The sequence below is a fragment of the Pinus tabuliformis genome, chromosome 9, assembly GCF_031772625.1.
Source record: "Pinus tabuliformis cultivar Carrire ecotype Pingquan chromosome 9, CPIR1, whole genome shotgun sequence".
Classification (NCBI taxonomy): Eukaryota; Viridiplantae; Streptophyta; class Pinopsida; order Pinales; family Pinaceae; genus Pinus; species Pinus tabuliformis.
In genome coordinates, this window is record NC_142307.1 from 571,279,818 (window position 1) to 571,300,108 (window position 20,291).

Consider the following 20,291-nt stretch of genomic DNA (forward strand, 5'->3'; position numbering starts at 1 on the left):
AAAAGGGTTAGTTTACATATTTCATGTTGGTCTTAAAGTTTTTGAGGTTTAGTACATGTAGCTTGACTTGTCAAATATTGTTGTACCATCAAATATTCTGCTGGTAAGAAATTTGTCTTGTATTGGTGAAATTGCAGGGCTTTGTTTTCCAATAGAAAAAATTGACTTCAGATTAACCATGAATAATAGGTGTTCTAGAAGCACAAGTTGCATTATGTTCCTCTCTGTGTCATAAAACACAAGGGATCAATCTTTCTAAGCTTACATCCCAAGTTGTAGTAAAGTACACCAAAAGTTTGGAGATGTATGAATTCCAATGCATGGTTGCCTCATTTAAACCTTTAGCTATTTTTTGTTTCAGTCTTCACATCCATGCTTTGGTGTCAAACATCTATTGATGCTAACACAAGTATGATACAGTAGGTCAACTTCTTTGTTTTCTATTAGGAAGAAACAAAATGGAGAATATAGTTCCCTTCTCAGACATCTGAAGGTTAAAGCATTGGATGCTACTCAACCTCTTGGTAATGAATCCAAGGAAAGTGAAGAATTTAAAACTAATAATCATTTGAAGATTGGTATATTTGGATTTGGTAATTATGGGCAATTTCTTGCAAAAACTATGGTTAAACAAAGTCATATGGTATTGTTCATTCTATAACGGATCATTGGGACAAGTATACAGTTTGAAAAATACAGAACACCAATAGATTGATGAGACCAATAATAATGACCAACTCAACAACTCATTACTGAACAATTGTAAACAAACACTTTAGCGTGTCACTTGAATACAAGGACTTTCTAGTCTATTGGCCTCCAAGCATCAAAGGTAGGCCTCCATGAATTCACTACAATGCATTCACCTTTAGGTGTTCTCTGTCCACCAATTACTATAATCTCATTACCACAAGCCTTGAATGCTAGACCCAAACCATTCATTGAATATTCCCTCATAGGAAACCTACCCACAACACTCCATGCGTTATTCTCCTTGTTATATTTCTTAACTTCATTTCTAGTATACTCAACTGCATATAGTTGATTATTGACTACAACTAATGGGGGAGCATGAGTTGTTATGTCCCCTTCAGGGAATATGTCATGTATCCTTCTCCAAGTCCTTGTTTGAAGATTATACTCCTCTCCACATGTCAGGAAAACTATGGGGCTTGACATGCGTCCTATGACATAAAATTCATGTCCATGAAAAAACTTGAACAGAGTTTTTGTGGAGAATGCATGTCAGGCAGAGTTTCCCAAGTGCCTTGCTTGGAATTGTAAAGCTTGGTAGACTTGAGCACAATGCCATTCTGATCACTTCCTCCCACAACTATGGTTATCTCTCCATAGTTTCTTGAACTGAATAAACAACGAGGGCTAGCCATCCCTTTATAGATTCAGTGCTAATTATGTAGGATTCACGTATGTAATTGATGTGCTTGATTTTTTTAGTGATTACAGAGTTGTTGGACTTGTGGATTTATAGAAGCATAGATCTCCATTCAGTTTAAACACGAGACCATCCTAGAAAGAGAACATGGGTATGTTATTTTATGATCTTAGCTTATTTTATGTTATTGTCAGAAAGATGAGATTTTATGAATTAGCTTAGTTTATGTAGTGGATTGTGGTTAAAGGAAATCATTCTAGGCAATGTTTTCCCTCAAATTACTATAACATTTATGCCAGTTTGGTATGTTATTTAAAAAACATAAAAAACTCAAGCACATGAGATATATCCTTAGAAAATCATAAACCAACAGTTCTATGACTCTTTTACAAATCTTGAGCAGATTTGAGGGGTGACATCAAGCTCAAGAGCAAGGTGTGCAGACCATAAATGCTTAGATTTGATACTTAGTGAGTTTAAAACAATTCAAAAGCCAAACGATGTAGTGTTATGTGAATTTCAAGCATCAATAGAAAGGAATCTACAAATTTCATATATGAGCAATAGTCCTACTAAGGAAGTCACTGGGAAAATTTATTAGAGAAATTTTTGTTGTCTCTGTTCTCTGCTGCCATGTTCTTTTTATCTACAGATATCGTTGGAATTGATACACTTTTTCCCATTAGCCACAACACTGGTGCAGAGGGAAAATAATATTTCTTCCTAGATGTCTGCCTGGCTTGGGCATTTACCTGCTGCAACAAAGCTGAGTTACTTTGTCCATTGAAATAAATTATTACTTTGTCCATTGTTCACAACTGAAGTAGTATGGTTACCTAACCAAAGTCCTACTATATTTTTGAAAACAAAACTTTTATTTTAAAGAATTTGTTTCCATCCACTTCTTTAACAAAAGTTACCTCCTATCCCACAGAGTCCAGATTGTCCAGATTTCTATTGGAAAGCTCACCAACATAAGCATCCTTCTGAACAAGGAATTCTTGCAAGTGCTTTTCTTTAAGGTTCTCTGACATTTTTTCACTTGTGGGATTTCCATACTTATATTTCTATCACTATATGGAAAATCTCTATGAGATGAAGCCAAATGATCATAACCAAAATTGTATCCATCCTCTTCTTCTATATTGATTCGACTGGGTTTTGATTTAGTGTGCATATTTAGACATTGCAAGCCTTTTTGTTTCATAAAGTAGATTCCACATATTTTTGTTTAGTGCTTTTGTTTTATTTGGTTCCTTTTTTAAGATTTGTGTGGGATTAGATCCCAACACCCAAGGGGATTGGAGGCATTTGTGTTAGTTTTGAAGATAAATATCAAGATCATATCTTTGATATATATTTAGACGTATACTAGTGGATGTTGACCTATATGATATTAAGCCTTTCGTTGAACTGAAGCCCTTTACAACATTTTTACAATTAGAATCAAGAGGAACGATAAAATATGTCTGTAGATTTCCATTGTAACCACTTGTACATGGTAATCCCTTCTCTTTTTCTTCAAGGAATGGTGTACCCTAGAAGAGAGATTTTTTTCTCAAAAGAGAGGATTCTAGAGAAGCATTTTTGCCTTTGCTAGGGATTGTCCAAGAAGGGGTAGAAATTCCAGAGAGCCCATTTGATACAAGATGCACAGAAGGAATGAACCTTGGAACAAGAGGTACATTTTTAACTAAACTTATGATTTGTTCATGCATATGTGTGCTACCTTCAATGGGTTCTAAAATATCTAAACATTCTTTTAGTGACAGTAATTGTTCCATTTTGATACATCTCCATTAACCCATATGAGGCAGAGGTTGCTGGATGAAACCAACTGACATGCTTTTATGAAGAGCCCTAGGGTAAATTAGGGAAACTTTTGTTGTCTTTGTTCTCTACAGGCATGTTCTTTATGTTTGCACGTTGCTGGAATTGATACACTTTGCCCCATTAGTGCAACACTGATGCAAAGGGAAAACAATATTTCTTCCCAGATGTATGTCTGGCTTGGGAATTCACCTATTGAAACAAAGGTGAGTTACTTTGTCCATTGTTCACAACTAAATTAGTATGGTTACCTAACCAAAGTCATGTTATTTAAAAAAAAAAAAAAAAAAAAAAAAAAAAAAAACAAACAAACAAACAAAGAAACAAACAAACACATTTATTTTAAAGTATTGTTTCCATCCACTTCTTTAATAGATGTTACCTCATGTCCCATAGAGTCCAGATTCTATTTAATCGTATTTTGAATTGTACTCATATATGCTTGTGAATCCATGCACTCAGTAACCCACTTCTAATTAGAGTAGTTGGAACATTGGATAATAAGTGAAGTTTTAATCTGGAACCCTGTCTAGCGCTGAAAATTAATAGTTCATGATTGTGTATTTCTATGAGTTACAATTATGTTGAGGAACAAACATTATCTAGTGAAGTCTTGCTAAATATTCTTCGTGTCCTATTCTTCACACTCACATATGAAATATAACAGTCATAGATGAGATCATGAATATGAAAAGATTCAAGGAAATAGAAAAAAATGCTATTGTACATGGAATGCATTGGATAATATATACATTGAAGACAAATTGTAGATGAAAATCTTATTCTAGCCTACTTTGTTGAAATCCCTAGTTTTTAGAGTTGCATTGAAATGGAAGTAAATGTGGAAAAAGAAAAAAATGAGGCAATCTCTTCATTTCTTCAAGCCATTGCAAGACTTTCAGTGCCACTTGGCATTGTTGAAATTTCAGTTTCTATATGAACAAATTTATCATAAACTTCAATAATAGAAAAACCAATCACCTCCCATACAATTGCTGACGCTTAGAAAAGAGTAATTGACTATGCTACAATAGAAACCTCCCATGGGATTTTTTGCCTCTTAGTTCATTGATAACTAGAAAGTTGAAATAATGCCAGTTTAAGGACACTTGTATCCAAGCAACCATGCAAGTTACAAATCAATTTCCTCTATCCATTTCCAGAACATCTTTCCAACCACTGTTTGAAAAAATCCACTCTTGGTTGCAAGAAGATCTTATCTTTTGTTTGAAAAATTCCATTCTTAAGTGCATGAAGATCTTATCTTCTATGGGTGTGGGGGCAGGGAAGGGAAGGTGGGAAGAATTTTGCATCTATTATATTTCATGAATTGTAACCACATAAAGCATATCACATGTCTTCATATTCTAAAGTACATGGATAAAATCAGTAGACTTACTAGCAATGTATTCAAATACAAATGTCCATTGACAAAGTAAAATAAGGAAGAATCTTTCCAAACAGATAAATATGGTAGTTTTATCACATACCATGCTTGTTGATAGAAGTAGATGCCTAGGTGAAATCTGCTCCATTTCTTTCCAAATATTGTTGAGGTCTGAGTTTTCTTCTTCTAAAATTCTATCAAAATTCAATTCATCATCATTGATCCTTAGATCCGATATCATATCTTCATGGACCTCAATTTTCTTCTCTAATGTAGACCATCTAGCCAAGATAGGAATTGAGGGTTTAACATTTTCAGATTCTATGCTTGCAGAGACCTGTTGAAATGTTTTTTTGATGTTATTGTCCACTAAGTTTTTCTTTGTGGACTCACTTTTAGCTATAAAAATAGGCTTACAATCAGTATTAGTCCTCTCTAGACTAAGATTGAAATAACTTTCATCCCCATGTGACATATTCTCCATTTCTTTCCAAATATTATCATAATTTGAATTTTCCTTTTTTATAATGTCATGGGAATTCAGGTCATCTGCACTAATATCAATATTCTTTGTACTAAGATTGAGACTATTTTCATCCCCATGTGAAATTTGTTCCATTTCTTTAAAGAGGCCCTTCAAATCTGAGTTTTCCTCTTTTATAATTGCATGGAAATTCAGGCTATCTTCATTGATCCTTAAATCAGATATCAGATCTTCATGGACCTCCATTTTCTTCTCTACTATTGAACATCTACCCAAGATAGGAACCGAGGATTCATCAATTTCAACTATTGTGCTTCTAGAATCATGTTGAAATCTTTCTATGATGTTATTTTCCACTAAATATTTCTTTGTGGAGTCCACTTTAGCTGTTAAAACAGGCCCACAACAAATATTACTCCTCTCTGGACTAAGATCAGAATTATTCTCATCCCCATCTGAAGTATGCTCCATTTGTTCCCAAAGATTCTTGAGAACTGAGTTTTCCTCTTCTAATATGCCAATAAAGTTCAGGCAATCCTCATTGATCCTGAGATCAGATATCAAATCTCCATGGACTTGAGCTTTCTTCTCTATCATTGAACATCTAGCCAAGATAGGAACTGAGGGTTTATCAATTTCATTTGCTATGTGTGCAAAAGGGCATTGAAGCCTTTCTTTAATGTTATTCTCTACTAAACCTATCTCTCTGTACTCCACATTATCTGTTAAAATAGGCTTGCAGTGAATATTAGTCTTCTTTGGGCTAAGACTCAGATTATTTCCATCTTTATAGAAAGTCTGATCATTTTCCATCTAGAAACTAGTGTGCTAGTGTAGGGAACAATGGTTGAGGCCAAGTGTAAGTCCTATGCAACTTTGGTGGACTATATACCCCCCACTCATGACTTGTAAGCTAAAGGTCATTGAAATGAATAGTGCTAATGTTTCCCATGTAATGCTAAATTGGGGAACATTAGCCTCTTTTTGACAATAACAAGCTAATTCATTTTTTTTAAAGAAGTACCCTACTAGACTTATATGTATCCCTCATCATTGTTAGAATATTTTCAAAAGAACAAATATCTTTGGTTTTCAATTAGAAAGTATGCAGTTAGGATATAAAGATTGCAACTTGATAATTACATAAGAAACTTTATTTCTCATAGATATAGTGGAACCAAAAACTCTTTAGTTGTTAATTATATAAGAAACTTTATTTCTTGTGATCATATTGAAGAATATCAGTCATGATTGATAGGTGCCGAGGCTATGTTTGTTGATTTGGGACACTCTCATAGTTGTCAATCAAGGTGAGCAAATGTCTTTGGTTCCATGACTAAAACACACACTTAAAATCCACTAAGAAACAATAAATTTAAACTTGGGTATGTAATGGCAGATAGTTTTCACAGGAGTTGTCTATCCTTGATTGATTCTCGCCTACATGGGAAGGTTGCATTTCTTTCCCAGCACAAAAAGAGCATGCAGAGAAACTTCTATATGTTGATACCAGGTGAGCACATTTTTATCGAGATAACATATAAGTCCATTATGCCTTGAAGATATAGGAAATATAGGAAGTTGTATTTTATATAACAAAGAGCACAAGATATTTTTTTGTTGAACTAGAGAGACTTGTAGATTTCTGAAAACAATTTGGTCATAGTGGGGTCCTAAACATGTCCAAATCTTCTTTTCCAAAAATAATTTTGAAGCCTTTCTTGTATGAGTGTTAATCTGAGGATGAATTTGATGCAAAAGTTGTATTTTGGCATGGCTTCATAATGCCTATCTTGGTAGAAATAGTGGGAAGATAAACAATCATCTCAAAGAAATGTAGTATGATCATGCAGAGGGGGAAGCTCTCAAAGAAATGCAGTTTGATCATGCAAAGTTCTTGAGAGATGGACATTATGTTCCAGATATCCCCTCCAGAGAACTTGTTCTAGGAGATATAGTGGAACTGAAGGTGGGAGGCAAGGTTCCTACATACATGAGAATTGTGCCCCTCAAGACATCCACCTTTAGGATGGAGCATAGCTCCCTGAGTGGAGAAGACATGCTTGTGGTGAAAAGAGCATATCCAGTCATTTTCTATGACTGTGAGTTGTAGTCAAAAGAATGCATGGTGTTTGAAGGAACTACAGTTACCAATGGTTGTTGCACTTGCATTGTTGTGAGCATTGGCATGTCTATAGAAATAGGTAAAATTTAGGCACAAATTCAGGAGGCTTCAATGGAAGCTCATGATACCCGTTTGAAAATAAAATTAGATGAATTTGGTGAAAGAGTGACACCAGTGATTGGTGTTGTTTGTATTCTTGTCTGGATCATGAGCTATAAATATTTTCTCTCATGGGAAGTCATAAATGAGTAGCAAAAAAATCATATTCTCATTTGAGAAGTGTATGTAGTACTTTAAGATTGTTGTTTCTCTGATAGTTGTTGGTATACCATAGGGATTTCCTACTTTCATTACTACATGTTTGGCTCCTAGAACTCATAAGCTAGCACAAAAGAATGCTATTGTGCAGAAGCTACCTAGTGTGGAGACATAGGGTTGCACCATAATGATTTTCTTTTTTAACACAAGCACTCTTACAACCAATCAAATGTCTACTAGTGAATTTATAGCCATAGGGCACAATGTTGGTTCACTTAGAGAGTTTAATGTTGAAGGAAAAACATATAATCTTGAGGATGGAAGAATATTGAATTGGACAACACATAATATGGAGGAAAATTTAGAAACTCTAGAAAAAATTATTGCAGTTTGCAATGATGCTAGGATATCTTGTCAAGGTCACCAGTTCCATGCAACTGGTATTCCTACTGAGGCAACCTTGAAGGTTAGTAATTTCCTAGATAATTAATTTTTTATCAGTTGTCATGTTATGTTTCACCATTTCAACAGTTAATGGAGTTGTATCTTTGGGATTCCATCATCTAAGGTTATTTACAGGTCTCTTTTGGGCTCATGTGGTCCATATAGGTATTGTTAAAGGCCTTTGTGAACTTCTTTTTATTGCTTCTAGAGACTGAAAATGCTCATGGAGCCCAAACAAGTTTTTAAAATGGGCCTTTGGATATGGGGGACATAAATTCTTATGCTTCAAGAGATAGGTGTTGAAACCATGTAGAGTTATTTGATAGCCAATCTCTCAAATGAATAACCTATTGGGAACATAAGTTGGCAATGTGTGGGGAGGTCTCATTTCCCCATATATCTTGATATAAATAGACCATTCATCTATATACTAGTCTCCAATATTTTTCAACACTTCTATAGCTTCTTGAGACAATCTTGGGTATGGTTTGCAAAAGATCAACTCATACAAAGGTGCAAAAAAGTAATCACAAATCTGAGCATAATTATGTATGTATTTATGCTCCCAAAGATCCTTGCAATACACATGAACAAGAGGTTGGTCAGGTGTCCAGGACCAACCCATGCCTACAAATGAGTTAGAAGCACAAACCACATCCAATAGATAAGATACACCAGGATTGGCCTTCCTAATAGCTTCCTACAAAGAATGGGATAGAATGGTTGCCCAGTTGAAAATAGTTCCTCGTTCTGTGATTTCATGGATCAATGGCACCCAAGCCACTTTAAAATGTGAAGATTACTTTTCTCCATATAATTTGCTGACCAATTAAGCTGCAAACATATTAGTGCCTTTCAAATCAGTTGTTATTTTATATGTAATTAGGAATTTCTGTCATTTATAGGATCGACTTCATTTATATGGTTTTTGGTGCATTTGTTTTAAATGTATTTGAGGGTGTGACTGGGTCTGTTGATTCATTTAGGAAGATTGTTTTTTATTGTTTGTCTAACCAAGTCAATGAAAAGAGTTATTTGCTAAGAAGAAGATGCCAAGGAATGCTCTACAAGGGCTTACTTTGACCTCATTGCTTCTCTGGAAGCAGTGAGGTAATTGAGTTTCTTTGTATCTTTATTTTTCTGTATAATATAATAAATATCTTACAAAAAATTATATTTTTGTGGCTTCTGCATAGGTTTATGTCTAGTGCTTTTTTGTAAGCTTTAATATATTCCACTTAGAGAGAGAGAGATAGAGAGTGTCGTACTCTCTTATTTGTAATACCCGAGCTTGCTTAATTACATAATAATTGTAGGCTTGCATTATCTAATTTGAATTTAAGACTCTAGAGCACATTTTAGATGACTCCTAAATTTATTTGTTTGTTGTAACTTGGTAGTGATTCGAAAGGAAACATTTGTAAAGTTTGACTATGGACTCTGGGGGAAGTTGAAGCATTATGGAATCTTAAATCCGATGGATTATGATCTCTCTTAGATCCCATAATCACTTCCTTTGTGGATGGAAAATGGAGGGAAAGATGCTTTGGGATATTTGGTGGATGTAAACCACACACTCGCCCAGTTGAATAGTAAGCCAGTGTTGGTCTATTTGGACTCCTACGCTCACCTTGATTTTATTCTGAGTGTACAGGAAAAAACAAATTTGTATGATTCCATGGTAGACTTCTTTAAACCCCAATCAAGAGAATTGTTTGAGTAGTTTGAACACAGAGAATAAAAAATTAAGCCAATGTAAAGAACCTATAGACCTATTGCAAGCTTCATTAAGAGCTTACAACTTATTTCTCTACTACGTGCAATGGAAAGAAATGTACTGTTGTACTATATTTTGTATATGGATGTGTATCATATGGAACATTTCTTGTATATAGAAATGTGCATATATGTATAAACAAAAACACTCACACTCGGATGTATGCCTAAGAGATAAAGCTTATTCGTTAGTGTTATATGAGTTGAGATTTTATATTGGAAAGGGAAAAACAAATGTACAATGTGCACTATACCCTATTACATTTGTATTCAAACTTCAATAAGAGAATTGTGAGTGATTCAATTGTAGACAAAGTGTGTTTTGATCTATTTCTTATGTTTCTAGATTATTAAAATTGTTGACTTATCTAGGACATCTATAGATATTATATTCTCATTTTAATAGTGGTACAACATAACTTTCTCAACATTGTACATTAGAATGTCATTCTAAGTGCAGCGTTTGATGGGATGAATCCATCAAATAATAAAATGAAGAAATTGTACTGAAAATTCCCTTTTCTTACAAGTGGATTATATGATGGGATAATTAACTTTCCAAAATATTGTCTTATCTCTTGGCTTAATTTGTGATTGTTAACCAATCCACAATTTTTGGGACACTTAATACAAGAAAGATAAACAACACATGAAATAGATTATGATTTGGAAGATGATCACCAAGGTCCTCTTGAAATCTCCTTTTTTTTTTTCTAAAATATCACCATCATTCATACGTGGAGCTTCTTTGTTTGTTGAGTTTGATCCCTTATCTAGCTTTCTATCAATGAAATGCATTTGTATTTGTGAATCACATTCCTAGATATGAATTTTTTTCTTTTCTTAATTAGGTGGTTTTAGTATTTACACCATTAAGGAAGCTTGTTATAAGGTCCATAAAATCACATCTTTTAAATCTACATTTCAGATGTTTCATGATACCTAAGGTAATTAGGTTTTTCTTTGTCCCATAACACAAACCTAGTGCCACTAGGATAAATAGATATAAGTTCAGATGAAGAAAGGAAGAAAAAGCAGAGAAGAAACAAGTTGAATGGTCTCTGCTCCAATCCCAAGATGAAATCCACCAATATGCCATGATAGGGGAATAATAAAACCTACACACATTGAAGAATCCCATCCAGCTAGGCTCAATAGAATCTCTAACAATATATTTAGCTTTCACTTCTCATTTTTTGAATTTGCTAGATATGTATTGGTAGAATTTGGTTGCAACAAACTAGAGTATTAAGTTTGTATCATCATTTAATGTTTTCTATAATATAATAAGCTAGAGCACTTTAGATTATTATCTTTCTATAATGCTTGATTTAAAAATTTGTAAGTTATCCTTTTTCATTTTTTTTTGTGAATTGGAGATAATATAGACACCCTTGGATTAGGATATTTGAAGTTTTAGTCCTTGTGTGATTTTGGTTTCATTTCTTTATTGTTCTTTGTCTAATAAAGAAGTGCATGTTCACGTGCAATTTTATATTTGTTTAAGTTTTGCAAATTTATAGGCGCTTGAAGGGAATGGAAAATCCTTTTTTTAAACCTATAAGATGTTTAATGGATGTACAAATCGTTCGAGGTAATTAATTCTAATATTATTTGCAAAGAGATATGTGGTTGCAAAAGTGGCCCTAATTTTTTCTTGATAAAGAAAATACTTAATAAGGGGTTTTTTTACACTCGAATAAGGATTTTTTGTTATTGAACCTCATAATACCCTAGTTTTGATCACTGGAATAATACTCTTGTGCACTCATTATTGTTGGAGACACATTATGGGCAGCGTACTACCTCTGGGAATAGTTCTGCTTGGAACCACAAAGCTGATATCAAAGGTGAACCTATACATGCATTTTCTCGGCAGTGTATATCACAGACCAGAGCTAGAGGGCTATTCCAATGAGCTGATATTTTGTATATGCATCTAGTAGTGTTGTTTGTCTTCATCATTAGGTTTTGTCCTCCTAAACTGTTCACTGTAAATTAAAGTTTTGAATGTGAAAATGTCCATTTGTCTATTACATTGAATTTCTGAAGTTGTCATTTGAAATACAAATTTATTTGGTGATTGTTAAGAAGAAATGAAAAAGAATTGATTATATGAAGACTACCAAAAGAGAGGGAGAATAAAACCCCAAGAAACCTAAAAGATCAAACTAGGAAAGGGTCTAGAGGGCACCAAGGAGGAAGCCCTAGGCCAAAAATGTCATTAACCTTAATCTCTCCTATCATCCAAGGATGAAAAGAAGTATGTGATGAGCTTTATAATTTCCACCTGCCTAATAAATATGGTAGATATGCTCATAATGATTATTGTGACCAGAATCATTTAGAAGGTAAAAATAATAGGTGGTGAACCTAGAATTAACAATGTGGAAAGATCCATCTCTTAGAGTCTATGGTCAAAGGTAAAGCATCTAATGAAGGAGTAGGTAAATACATCTATCTCCTTATATTGTAAACAAATCTTTAAGCCATAATAAATTCGATATCAATGTTCAAGTATTAGAGCAAAGAGGAAGATCTAGCATGCCAGCGATTTATGATACTTTGGCTAGCAAGTTATATAGAGAATTGGATAGTCGTAAGGATATCTGTTTTGGCTTGAGTGGGAGTTTGCCATGCAACAAATTCTGTGCAACATGGTCATAACATGGAAAATCATGGAAGTGCAGAGGGGCCAAAAGTGTGAGATAGTTTTCCTTGCATGAATATACTCTGAGACCATAGTAATGAGTACTCTCTCAAGTAGTTCCAACTTCCATCCTATTTTACTTAGGCACAAGTTCCAAGCTTCACAATTGTAAAATAGAGGTGTCACTAAGGTATGGAAGAGGAAGATCTAAGCCCAAATATCTTGGAAGTCGATCTGGAAACATTTTTTCTATAGTGTTTCTAATCCTTCGTATCCTCTACTCCACCTTGATTTTGTTGTTAGGATTACACTAAAGGATGGGCCAGAGGATACTACTCCAGTGTAAGTGTAGGATGTCACGATTTCTACCTCCTCTTCTTTATAGGTGAGAGTAGTATTAGATGCATCCTTCTCAGACATGTTGAAAGCCAGAATATTTAATTTTTCGAAGTTGACCTGAAGGCCAAAACTATCATAGAATGAGCTCAAAGTGTCTAGATTATTTTGGAGTCCTGTGATTATGTGGGATAAAAGGACAAGGTCATCCACATAACATAATTCCAATGGAAATCCCATAGAGAAGGAAACCACATGTATCACTTTGAAATGAGATCTTCTAGCTCATCAATATAAAGCTGAAAGAGTATGGGTGACAATGGACATCTTTGCTTTGACTTGTATGGTGTTGTGTATTCCATTTGTTTTTCCCATCTTGGTATGGACCTTACCAATAATCATCTTATAGAGAGTCATAAATATGAAATCCTAAGTTTAATGGAAGTACATATTTTCCAAATTCAAGTTTTCATAAAACAATTGATTTCATGAAAACATTTCAACTTCAATATTTGTTTTTGTAATTATCCTTTTCCTACATCAAATGTTGGATCCATTTGTGGAATCAGTGTCTGCTAGACCAATAAGATGAATGAAGAAGATTTTTCACATTGGAGAGATACAAGACATTAATAAGTATACATTCTTTGGACCAATGGTATCTTCTAGTAAGACGAAATATATTCTCATAAAAATAAATTAGAGTGAACTCTGGAAAATATTGATAAATTAATAAAAAAATGGAAAATTTCAGATTTTTTTGTAGTTAGTTGTTATATTTAATTCTAACGGAACCTAAGGGGTTATATAAACCAGTTATTGCCATTGTTTTTGGTCATTTTCTAGTTCCATGCTAGCAGACACCTGGTTTGAATCGATTCGGTTAGCTACACTAGTTTATGTGGATGGTTTCACTAGGAGTGTCATCCATGAATATGGGGAAGCATCCCTTTAGTTTCCCTGCGATGTTTTCCTTGAAAAAATTATTTTGTCCTAACATATCCACTATAAAATTGCAAGCAAATTATTCAAATTTTGTTTCTAGTGAATGTAAAATATATATTAGTACAAAAAACAAAATACAAGGCCTTATAATACCAAACCTTGTTTCCAATCACAAAGAGAAGAAGAAGACATTTAACACATCCCTTAGTTACTTTAGGAACTTAAAAGACCATTTCTGGAAATGACATATTAATATTCATATATCCTGCACAATTTTTATACAAAAATAGGGGTAACATGTATCCCTAAACAGAATATATCTTCCATATACAATTTAAGTTTCAAACTTCCATATACAAAAATCAAGAGTTGACTTTAGACACCATGGCATACCTGAAGGTATCCCTAAACAGAATATATCTTCCATATACAATTTAAGTTTCAAACTTCCATATACAAAAATCAAGAGTTGACTTTAGACACCATAGCATACCTGAAGGTAGTTGTTATGGACCCAACTTGATGGTTTCTGATAAACAAGGAAATAGTAGGAAAATAGCCAAACTGTGTGCTCTCAAAAGAGTCATAAAGAGTTGATTCCTATTAACGATTAGGAGGTGGAGTTAAGAATCACTTTTATCAGGATGTTCACAATCGAAGAGGACATGATTATTTGGAAACAATTTCTTTCATTTGGGGAAGTTAATGGCCCCTTCAACACATTAGAATGTGGATGCAAGGGAGAACTACTTAACATAGCACAGGTGAACCTAATAGGATGGATGGGGATGGGGTTTTGGAGCTTTATCAACTTGTTTTTTGGGTACTTTTCTAGATTGTTTTTTCATTTGCAGCTGACGGGAACTGGTCCACTTACAGACTTATTCACCGTATTCGGAGGAACCAACTTTCATTTGGATAACATAGAAGATAGTTTTAGTTCATGATGCCTTACATATTTATTCTTCCATATAATAAGACGCCTAAGTTTCTAAAGGGACCAATGGTGCAATGTAATGTTTATTCCTAGGAAGTCTACCCAATAGATTAGGAAGGTTGAGAGTTGCAACAAGGATTAGTTGGGGTGTTTTTAAGTGTACTTGAGGTGATGAAGGAGTTAGTGAGTGAAAATGACGGTGTGTTTAACGTTGTTGAAGAGTTGTTGCAGTACAAGGAAGCAAAATACCAAGCATTGACTATGTAATACATGGAGCAGTCAGATCTTCCCAAAAAGCACATATTTTGTTGAAATAGAACAACAACTCTAGAACTTCAAGAGCTAATAAGGAAAATTCCACAATTCTGACCTCAAAACCAGAACAAAGGATCTAAAACTCTTCAAATACTCAACATAACTACCTCAATCTTCGAATAAAAAAGGAGTTAACCACACAAGCACTCTGATACCATAATGAGAAATCACAGGTGGGATACTCATAGGATGAACACCATAAAGGAATAAATCAAACTGGAAAAAAATAAAAAATAAAAATAAATAAATAAATAAAAATAAAAATAAAAATAAAAATAAATAAATAAATAAAATAAAATAAAATAAAAAATAATAAAAAATAAAATAAAATAATTTACTAAAATAAATAAAATAAAAAATAAAAAATAAAAAATAAAAATAAAAATAAAAATAAAAATAAATAAATAATAAAATAATAAAATAAAAAATAAAAACTGAGACACCAATATTTATGTGGTAAAACCCTCAAAGAGGGAAACACCCACGAAGCAACATAAAAGTTGTATCATTTCTCATGAAATGAAATATGGACACACAGAGATATCCTCTGTTTTGCATTTGTTTATCTAGATTAGATTCCAAAACTAGGCCAAAGTCTTACATTTATACATACTATCTTGTGCTGCTAAGGTGGACCCAACCCTTAAGCAAACCTTGGGTCCACTTGCAACTATCTACAAATCTAGGGTTGTGCCCATATGAAGTGCCATGACTCCCAAGAACCTCAAATGCAAGTGAACCTTGAGGGCCCCAACATAAGCAAAAAACAAAGCATTGAAATTTGATTGTAATACATGGAGTGGTCATATCTCCCAAAAATACATAGGTTTTGTTGAAATAGAACAACCACCCCAGTTGTTCAAGACCTAATAATATGAGCTCCATAGATCTGACCTCGAAACCAAAAGAAGGGATCTGAAGCTATTCAAATACCCAACATAACTAGCTTAATCTTTGAACGAGGAGTGAACCTCACAAGCACTTTGATACCATATTAGGAAATCACAAGTGGGTTACTCAGAAGGATGTATACCAATTAGGAATAACTCATGCTGACCATAAGCTAAGAAACTAAGATTTAAATGGTAAAACCCTCAAAATGAGACATCCATGAAGGAATATAAAATTTGTATTACTACACAATAAATGAAGGGCTATCTCCAGTACAATACTCTACTCTTCATAATGTGAGACAAGTGACCATCCATGATCTTCAAATAGATATCATGGACCAATTAGGTGATAAAACATAGATCAGTTGTCATAAATACCTAGAACATGAGCACCATCGAAGCATTTGTGCATGAGATAGAATGGTGACCATTAGATAACCAAAACACACATGACTATAGTACATTAGACCAAGTTGGTCTTAAGAAAATCCTAAGGTCTAATATCCTAATATCCCCCCTTAAAAACAACTTGGGATAGGACAAAGGATTTACAAAATGACATGGGACAAGAGGGAGGCATTATGCCTAAACCCACTTGAGAGAGGGAAGGAGGCATTACAAATTTACAACTAATCCCAGATAAAGGAAAATAACATTCTTTTTCTCCTTAAGGCTTTATGAAAAAGAAAAAAACCAATAAATCTTTAAAAAAAATCCAAAATTTACACAAGCCAAAAACTGCTTCCAATCTCTGCGAAAATATTTTATCGCTAAGGCTAATAGCATAGAACACAAGTCTGGCCACATCTTTAGTGTCGATCTTAATAAATTTGGCTGCACAATACTTTCAAAATTCCCAAAATCTGTTGTCCAAGCAATTAGACCCTTCACATGGATTAAAAATCCACAAAACAAAATTGAATTGTGATGCGTTTTGATGGAGAATCCTCTCTATAAATTCTTATGCCCGAAAGAAAAAATAAGTCTGAAACCCTTAAAGAAATGTTGTATTTTTTTTAAATGAATTTTTCAATCTATAGGTTGTTGACCGAGTGCATGAGGTTGAACTTGGTCAAACCTTGAAATGCTCAACTAGTCTTTTAGGAATAGACCAAACCCTACACAAACTCACCCAGTAATGAAGAGTTTGAACTTTTGATGAGATTAACCATGTCCTCCCCTTGTTTTTCTGCTGACTTGAGTAACTTGCAAGTAACCAGGAGACTCAGTGAGTCTTGTTCCAGTGGTTACCTTGAAACTCTAGAAAATTAACCCCCGTCCAACCTTTATGAAGATCCAGTTCAATCTATACTCCTGATGGACTTCTCTATTTCTTCTAAAACATTTTCTAGCCAAAGGTGCACAAGCAGGTTTGGAAGCCTTGATCATAGTGGGATGGAAGAGGGATAAAAGATGCTAGAAAAATATTAGGGAACCAGAGTTGAAAAAATATCTTGTACTTCCCTAAATCCAAGGGCCTTCCTCAATAAATTTTATCATATTTGCAACAAATACAAATTTTAATGGCAAAAAAATCTTAAAATGAGGTATTAAGTGAAAGAATTGTTTAACAAACCCATTTATTCTTTCTCTAGTCAGAAGAAAAAGGCTTCATGATTTAGCAAACAAACCTACAAATAAAAAATTTCTCAGTTAGTAAGATAGTCTTCCAAGGATTTCTCTCTAGATGCTTTGAATGAAGAAGCCTGAGTTTCTTAACACATATTTTGAGCCTCTCTAAGGCAGTCAATAGTTCTCCACCATTTACACCCTGAAATGGACCCCATCACAGTAGCATGAAGCTACACCTTTGAATTCCCCTCCACTAGTTGATATTTATGGGAACCCTGTAATGCTTCCTTAATTCCTTTAAAGGATTACAAACACCTACCAACAACATGCAAACTTACCAAATTGGTTGTGTCAAGCTGCAACCAAAAGCACAAATCGTTGCATTCAACAATTTGACAGTGACTTCTCTCCTGTACACCTTACATCTAGGGGCAGAGTCTATCCTCTTGCCAATGATACATTGAGTGACTATTAGTTTAGTAAACTTTATTAAATTCAGATATGTATACATCTTGAAAAATAGGATATAATGTAGGGGTTAATACAATCAATTTTCCTCTCAAGTCAACATGGTTCGATGACTTCTATTACATACTTGGCTTGAGATTTTGATGACTTTGTGTGATATGGATATGTAATTACAAGAAACAATTGAGATACAAAAATTGATTTGATGAATATCCATTTGTGTCATGTTATGAGATGACTTGGTGAATGGGTATGTAGGAAATTGACCTAACTCGAATGTTCATTTGCAGAAAACCAACCTATTTGTGGCTGAGATATTTTCCCTCATGTCCAAAGATGAAGCTCGCCATGAAGGGTATGTTATCTTACTTTGTAGGTGTGGTTTATCAGATCAAAGTCGTAGTTGTTTGCTGCAAAAATGGCTCCCCTTTCACAACTCCCTACATTTGTTGGCACTGTTGTTTACTAGATTGGATATATTTCCATTTGAAACTTACATTGGATAAAGTATTTATATGGAATGTATATTTTTGCCATTGTAATTTCATTTTATGTTGTATTTTGTTTGTTGACTTTCTCAACTCAACATTTGACCATTGGATTATAGGTTTTTAAACAATGGTTCATCATATTTCAATCTTGAAATGGACCTCGGTTTCCTAGCTAAAGCATGCAAATATACTTTCTTCAAGCCTAAGTTAATATTCTATGCCACTTACTTATCTGAGAAGATCGGTTACTAAAGATATATTACCATATATAGGCACATAAGAGAAAACCCTGAGTGTCAAGTGTATCTTATTTCAAGTACTTTAAGAACTGGTGTTAGGATGAGAATAGGCATGGTGACTTTTTCTCAGCTTCATTTAAAGCACAACCACCATGTTTGATTGGCTGGAAGGTCAAGCTTTGGTTAAGGTTTTTTTGTCTCTCGGTGAGTTAATCTTGAATTACATCTAATATATCCTAAATATCTAGGCAATATGATGTCTGTTATTTTCATTCAATATTTATTGGATGCTTTAGTGTTTCTTATTCCGTGTGAATTATTTCTTCTGGGTAAAATTGATTTCCTTTGTAGGTATATGTGACGATGTACCTAAATGGTTTCCAGAGGACAACATTTTATGAAGGCATTGGACTGAACATAAAAGAGTTCGATATGCATCTGATCACTGAGGTGGGTTAGATTTTTCATATAGATCACAATACTTAGAAGCCATTTTGTGTGGCTAAAATTGAGTTGTATTGATTTTTGTGTGTGATGGATTTTAGCAATGTATTTTTCTGACTGATGTAGACAAACCGAACTACATCAAGGATTTTTCCTGTTGTCTTCGATGTTGAGAATCCAAAATTCAAAAAGAAACTTGACAGGATGGTAGAAATCAACCAACAGATAATAACAATTGGAGAAAGCCAAACTCCTGGCTTTGTGAAGAATCTCCAAAGAATTACTCTTATATTTGCTTTGGTGTCAGAATTAATAACACCTTATTTGATGCCACTTGTGGATTCTGGTTCTTTGGATTACGCTAATTTTGAGCCACAGGTTGTGTACTAGATGCATTTCATACATGCAAAACTTCACGGTTGCATTATATCGTCGAGAATGGAGCTCTGTGACTCTATGTCTTTATTTGTATTTGTTTGACTTTTGAGATGTCCTACCCTTTTCTAGAAAAGCATTCATATTATGTCACAAGATTGTCTTTACATATGCACATTCTATATGTAACATTGGAGTTATGTGATCTAAAGGTCTCAACAATAGAAAGTATCTATGTCTTGTTAGCAAACAAAATATTTAAACTCAATAGGTGTTTTTATGCCATGATTTGTGTAAACATTAATCTCTCATAGCTTGACAGAAGTGGTAGAGAAAATATTAATCTCTCCTACCTTGACAGAAGTGGTGGTCAATATCAACACATACAAGAACTTTGTGGTGGAATATTATCAAAACTAATAGAGGGATATGCAAGAGTGTACAGTAAGAACCTTGACAAACACGCCCACTAAAGCTTGCAACATTGTTTGTAGGAAGAAAAAATTATGTTTCTTTTTTCTAAACATGTAAGTTAGTATATTACAGTTTGATGAATATGTTTTCCTATTATCATATTGGTTTTATACTTTATCAAAAAAATTTCCAAGACTTCACAATGTTTTATTATTCAGTGAAATATTTGCCAAGATCTTACAAGATTTTGTAATTTAGTGAAATATTCGCCATGATTTTACAAGATAATATAATTTGCTAAGAGATTCGCAAAAAAAATTATACATACATATTATATTATTGATAAAATTGCCTTCCATTTTTCCTATGTTTCATGGGGATTCACCCATTTATTATACGTATAAATTTAGGGGGGTTCTTAAAATTTTCCCTGACATTAAGAGACATATATAACATTTATGACCAAAACCAAAGACCTTAATAGTGAGGTAGTATGACCATGATAGTTATCAACA

At 33.8% G+C, this 20,291-nt stretch overlaps 2 pseudogenes; one reads left to right on the top strand and one right to left on the bottom strand.

The window, feature by feature from the left end:
• Nucleotides 1-738: 738 nt before the first annotated feature.
• On the bottom strand, nucleotides 739-1,388 carry LOC149149825 (F-box/kelch-repeat protein At5g60570 pseudogene; annotated as a pseudogene).
• A 5,579-nt stretch (nucleotides 1,389-6,967) lies between these two features.
• On the top strand, nucleotides 6,968-19,377 carry LOC149149826 (magnesium-protoporphyrin IX monomethyl ester [oxidative] cyclase, chloroplastic-like; annotated as a pseudogene).
• Nucleotides 19,378-20,291: the final 914 nt, after the last annotated feature.